Below are 6499 nucleotides of genomic sequence, written 5' to 3'. Positions count from 1 at the left end.
GAGACTTTATTCCTCCAGCATCAGGCTCATCCTCTCTTGGCTGACAAATACTTCTTCTTTTATAAAGATAAGGGATAGAAAGGATGATAATTTTCAATTGCCTAGATAGAACAACAAGAACACATGGAAAAATAAATTTCCAGTGTTTTTCTTTAATCATCAAGAAGAACAGCATAAAGGATATTCATATATATTTAATACTGAATATTTATAAAATTACAACAAATGTCCAAAAATCTAATAACCAGCTGAAGCTTCTTCTATTGTTTAATATGGTACTACATGAAAATAATCAACATAAAATATACCAAAAAATTAAACTGCTTCAAAATTTTCTATAACCTGAAGAGTTACATGGCAGTAATTCATACTACACATGTCAATGACTCACAAAAGAAACAAAATGGAACGCAATCCTGAAAATAAGAATTTATAAGATAAATTGAGAATTCTGTCTGTAAGCTGTAATTGTAAAATGTTCACAAATTGACCATAAAATTTATGAATTTGTATCTGATCAATTAGAAAATCATAAGCAGTTTAATCTGGATTCTGTTGCGCTCGATTAAGTACATTCAGATCTATAAGCATCAGCACACACACTGGCATTCTCATCTCAACATTTAACTAAATGTACAGAAAATCTTTTATTCATGGAGCTCTGTCACCGAAACACAAAAAATCCCCTCATGAAATGCTGCAGGAAGATGTTGTTTCATCCAGAAGTTTTTGTATTACTTCACTTATTTCTGTTTCATGGAATTTTCTGCAGGTTTTCTTTTTCCTCCTGGTTTTTTGCAATCTTCATTTGATCCTCATGTTTTATCAGCAACTCTTTGATTTTTTTCACGTTTCCTCTCTTCTTGGAAAGACATTTTATCACATCTTTGATTTCTGCTTGATGCTTTTCTCTCTTTTGTTTTTCAGTGTGCTCAGCCAGAGCCTTTAACAGGTCATACTTCTCATCTTTGTCTTTGATTTTATTCTCGTGTTCCTGTAATGCCTGTTTGTGCTTGTCTTTGAAATCATTGAACTCTTCAGCTTTCTTTCTGGCCTCATCTTCATACAGCTTCTTCAGATTTTCCACACGTATTTTATAGTTCTCTTCCAGCTGATTTCGTTCTTTCTTCTCCTCTTCTCTCCTCATTTCGTCTTCTTCTTTTCTTTTCTTTTCATTTTTTTCTATTTCCTGCTTGTACATTTCTTCAAGGTTTTCAAGTTTTATTTGCTCTTTCTCTTGTCTCTGTTCATCTTCTTGTCTTCGTTTCTCCCACCATTCACTTTGTTCTTTCTCCCAGGCTTCTTGTTTTCTCCTCATCTCTTCTCTGTTCTCTTCCAGCTCTTTGTTCACACTTTTCTTTTCCTCTTTTTCTGACTGAATTTGTTTTACCAACATTTTAAGTTGTGTTTTCAAATGCTGTCTGTGTAATTCTTCCTCATTTTTCCATTTCCTGTTCTCTTCTTCTCTCATTTCCTGTTCCTTCTTTCTCTCCTCACGCTCCATCTTTATATTTTCCTCCATCTCCTTGAGTTTCTGGTCTCTTTCCTGCTGAAGTTTTTTCTTCTCTTCTTCCATTCTTTTTGTCATTGCTTTCATTTCTTCCTCATGTTTTCTTTCAAGCTCCTCTCTCAGTCTCTTCATCTCTTCTTCCTTCTCTTTCAGGATTCTCTCCACTTCTTTCTGAATCGCTGCTTCAGCCTCTTGCAGCATCTCATTGGTGTAGCAGCATCCTCCATTGTTCTTCACCATGGTGTCAATCTTTGTTATCAGCTCACTGACCTGTGAGTGGTTTTGCTTATCAAAGTTATTGAACACATGGTATCTTCCTCCACAGTCAGAGATCAGGTTCTTAAAGGAATCTTCTGAGTTTTCAATGTATTCTTCAACAGACACCTTTGTATGTTTCAGTGTGTCTCCTTTTGTTTAAAGAATGATGGTGAACTTTTCTGAATTCTTCCCAAAACCTTTCCTGATCAGTTCCAGTGTCTCCTTCTCCTCTGGGGTGAATCTGCCAATCTCTAACACCAACAAGAAGACATGTGGTCCTGGAGCCAGGAGGCTGATGCATTTCACCATCTCCTCATTGATCTCTTCATGTGATAAACTGTTGTCAAACAGTCCAGGAGTGTCGACCACAACAACAGGACGGCCGTTCACGTCACCCTGTTCTTTCTGACAACGTTTGGACTTTTGGAAAGGTTTAGATAAAAATGTGTCTCCTCTTCCTAGAATGGTGTTTCCTGAAGAGCTCTTTCCACAGCCAGTCTTACCTATCAGCACAATCCTGAGACACTCTGGGCTCTGCATCTCTTCATTATTTGCATACAATGTCAACAATCAGTACAGTCTCACCAGTCTACATCAAACATGGGTTAGAGGGAAAAAGAAGAAGAAGAAAGTACTTACAAGCAGCAGTGCTTCTGTTCTGTGTAAGTTGGGTGATGAATTTCTCTTGTTGTAACATCTTCTCTAGTTGGGCTTGTCCAAATGTGTACATTGTGTAGCAGTATGATTTGTCTTTGTGGAGACTGATTTTTTCCACAGTTTCCAACAGCTGTGATATCTGCTGTTTGTCTTTGATGTTGAGAACGACAGATCCTCCTCCACAGCTCTCACAGAGCTCCTGGATATCTCTGCTTTTCTTGACAAAGTTAACAACAGCTGTATCTGTAGGATCTGAGTCTACAGTGAACAGAATCATGGTGAAGTCATTGACTCGAGAGCTGAATGTGTTCTGGATGGTCTCTAACTCTCCCTTGTCTTCATCAGTGAGGGGAGCCACAGGTAGGACCAGGATGAAGGCATGGACACCCTCAGGATCACAGAGGGAGATACACCTGAGTGATTCCTCCATCACTGCCTCCTGAGGTTTTCCATACAGGGCAGGCAGCTCCACCAGGGAAACCCAACGTCCACACACCTCTCCCTGATGTTTAACACACTCTGATGAGTTGGAGACTGAATGAAGCTCAGTCTGACCTAAAATGGCCTTGGCTGTTAAAATCTTCTCTGCTGCTCTCCTCCCACACAGAACCAGGTTTAAAGATGGTTTGACGTGGTGATCATATTGATTTGTCATTTCCTGAATCTTTGCCATTAATGATCCATAGTTATCTTCAAACATGTTGTAGTGCCTTCCTCCACATTCTCTGAGGACTTCATTCACAGAGAAACTCATTTCATTCTCATGTGTGATGACGACCATCGAGTGTTTAAAGGCATTGTGACCAAACAGACTCAGGATGAACTTCAGAGTTATTCTGTTCTCCTCAGTGAAATCAGAAGGTTTCTCCAACAGCAGCAGAACATTTGGTCCAGGATGACAGAGACTCACACTCATCTTCACTTCTCTTCTCATGTCCTCCTAAGACAGACTGAACAAGTCTGGAGTTTTGACTACTGTTACTAGTTTTCCTCTCCATTCTCTACAGGAGGCCACACAGTGAATGAGTTTTTGGCAGTGAAAGCTTTGGTACCCAATGATGAAGTTACCAAGTTTTATCTTCTTATCTTCACTTTTGCCCAGCAGCACAATCCTGAATGCAGACACTGTGATACAACAGAGAGGACACAATAACACAGATTAATCTAAAATCACAACATTTGGCTTGTACGAGCAGATCTCTTAAATCCTCAGCATGCTCAGAGAACCTTTAGTATTACTCATCGATTGACTTGGTCAAATGTGATGTGATGTGAGTCACACTTAAAGATTAAAATCCAAACACCAACACAGTTAGCCATTGTGTGTGAATGTGTTAAACATTTAAGCTATTTGAACAACTGTTTGTTTAATGTCAAAGTTAGAATTATTAAGTTAAGTTTAAACAACCTCAGCTCACCGAAGTTCTGCACAAGCCTACTAATATATATTATTCATCCATTTTCTTCTTCTTATCCTTTTCAGCCTCGCAGGGGCACTGGAACCTATCCTAGCATAATTAAAACTGTTGGATGTTCAGACCAAAAAAGGACAACAGAAATGTCCGTTTTCAAAAACAGGATGAGCCCTGAGATAATTTTACTTACTGTTGGTCAAAGGTGTTTTTCCAGAAACTTGAGGATTGATTAGTTTTAATTTATTGGGCAATCCTGTGAAAATAAGAAATTGCTATGCTGATTATTGAATCATAGATGTTGCATATTCTGTGTATGTCATCCTTGTCAGAAGAAGTTTCTCATCTTACCTGCAGCTTTAACAGCATCAGTGATAGGAGTCTTCGTCTCCTTTCTTGGCGGGGGTTGTTGATCTTCTGATAAATTCTGTTCTGTGTCCTCAAAAGCTTCATAGCTGACATGTTCTCCATTGTTGTCCTTTATAATTTCACCCAAATGTGTTAACAGCTCTGGAAGTTCAACGTTGCTCCTCTTCAAGTATCTGCATTTATATTTTTTTATCGTTTCATTTAATGCTGGACTTTTCATGAAATCTTCCCCACAACCTGAGCTCTCCTCTCTGGGTGCTGAGATCAGTATCAGTGAATGATCAAATGATCGATCACTGTAACCTTGAAGGACTCTGCAGAGTCTCAGTTTGTGCTCTTCTGTAAAGTTTTCAGGCTGTACAAGCAGCAGGAACACATGAGGTCCAGGAGCAGAGTGTTTTGCACAGTCTTTTATAAACTCTGTCAGATCATTTTGGGAGGTGTTGAGAGGAGGCAGGTAGGGGGTGTTGATAAGAACAATTTTTTTGTCCCCCAGTGGTCCACCAATTCTCACAAAGCATTTAGGCTTACTGTTAAACACAGTCTGTCCCAGTAAGAGATTTCCTACTTCTTTTTTCTCAGTCCAGCTGCTCCCCAGCAGAACAACCCTCAGCTCAGACACTGTGGGAAACAGAGATTTAGAAAAGGCCGCGAAACACAGACATGAAGCATACAGAAGATTGACTCCTTTTGTTTCAGTGAGGTTTAAATCCAGGGGTTTTAGTTCTAACAGAGTACACAAACATACTATTGTAAATTTACATAAATTTTAACTTCAGGTTGACACAGTTCAGTGTGACTCACTGTTCTCTGGCAGGACTTCAAAGCTGCTTCCTGTCTGGCGACGCAGGTCTTCTGTGCAATGGATGGATTGAAATTATTTTTGGAACAGGACTAAAAACAATGTTAATAAAGCACATGATACAGTTCTTTAGGTATTTTTTAAAAAAAATGACAAAAATTGTCCAGCTAAACAAGTGTTGTGAATGTAAAAAGAAGGATTGTAAAATGCCTGTAAAAAAGAAATAGATTGTATAGAAACTTTCCAAGATATCAAAATAAAAATTTGAAAATAGATATAAGAAATATGAAAATAATTTAACAATTATGAGAATACCAGGGATACCAGGATACCCACCCCAGCCCACCACCTCTCACCAGGGGAAACTCCAGCCCAAGCCTTGCGTTGAGGTGAGCCCGACTATATCTAGCCGGGGCCTCTCAACCTCACGCACTAACTCAGGCTCCTTCCCTACCAGAGAGATGACATTCCATGTCCCAATTGTCAGCCTTGGTAGCCGGGGATCAGTCTACCAGGACCTCCGCTCCTGGCCACCGCCCAGCTCACAATGCACCTAACCTATGGTGCCTCTTGCGGGTGGTGGGCCTGCAGGAAGATGGGCCCGTGTCCCCTTTTCTGGGTGTGCCCGGCCGGGCCCCATGGAGTAGGGCCCGGCCACCAGACGCTCGCCCTTGGCCACCCTCCCCAGGCCTGGCTCCAAAGCAGGGCCCCGGTAACCCTATCTCGGTCAGGATGAACATATGTATATGCATACCCCTGACACATACGGGATCACTACAGGTTTTCCCTTAGGCAGCGGTTGTCCTTCTCTCCTGGATCGGCTGGAGCTTTCTTTAGGTGCCTTTGACAAAAGTCCAGCTGGGATAACCACATTTACTCAGGGCCTTCTTGATGTGCTGTTCTTCTGCTTCCCTGGCCACTGTGTCAGTGGGGATGGTGTTCGCTCTGTGTTGTAGGATCCTGATGACACCCAGTTTGTGCTCCGGAGGATGATGAGAGTCAAACCTTAAATACTGATCTGTATGCGTAGGTTTACGGTAACCTTTTTGGGATTTCCTTACCTAGATGATTAAGCATGCATCAAGACGTTTTAAGTTCAGGTTTTGTTCCTTTGCAGCTCTTTTGTTATGTATTATTATGTAAGACATAACCTTTTAGGCTGCCTGTTTGGAGTTTGCTTATTCATTGAAGTCCTGCATTTTAGGTTATCCTTACAGTTGAGTTTCTGTATTTCTTTGCTAATCATCATTTAGTTTATAGGTTATTGACTTGTGTCCTGCATTTTCAAATTGTGTTACTGTCATGTGTTTTATAGGTTCTTTTGGTTAATTGTATAGACTTGTTATTAGACTCTGATCTTTTGTGATCGTTTGTACATTCCATTTTGTGTAGACTCTTCATTTGTTGTAGATTATAGTAGTCATTATGGTTTGATTAAGTTAGTTCCGTGTTGTATTACTTTGTGTTGAGAGATGAATCAAACAAATAGAA

The 6499-nt window shown here is 40.1% G+C and overlaps 1 pseudogene; it reads right to left on the bottom strand.

The window, feature by feature from the left end:
* Positions 1-643: 643 nt before the first annotated feature.
* LOC134638005 (GTPase IMAP family member 8-like) lies at positions 644-3359 on the bottom strand (annotated as a pseudogene).
* Positions 3360-6499: the final 3140 nt, after the last annotated feature.

Source organism: Pelmatolapia mariae, linkage group LG2 (genome assembly GCF_036321145.2).
Source record: "Pelmatolapia mariae isolate MD_Pm_ZW linkage group LG2, Pm_UMD_F_2, whole genome shotgun sequence".
NCBI lineage: Eukaryota > Metazoa > Chordata > Actinopteri > Cichliformes > Cichlidae > Pelmatolapia > Pelmatolapia mariae.
The sequence above is the reverse complement of the archived record's forward strand: the minus strand, read 5'-3'. Positions and strand labels throughout refer to the sequence as shown.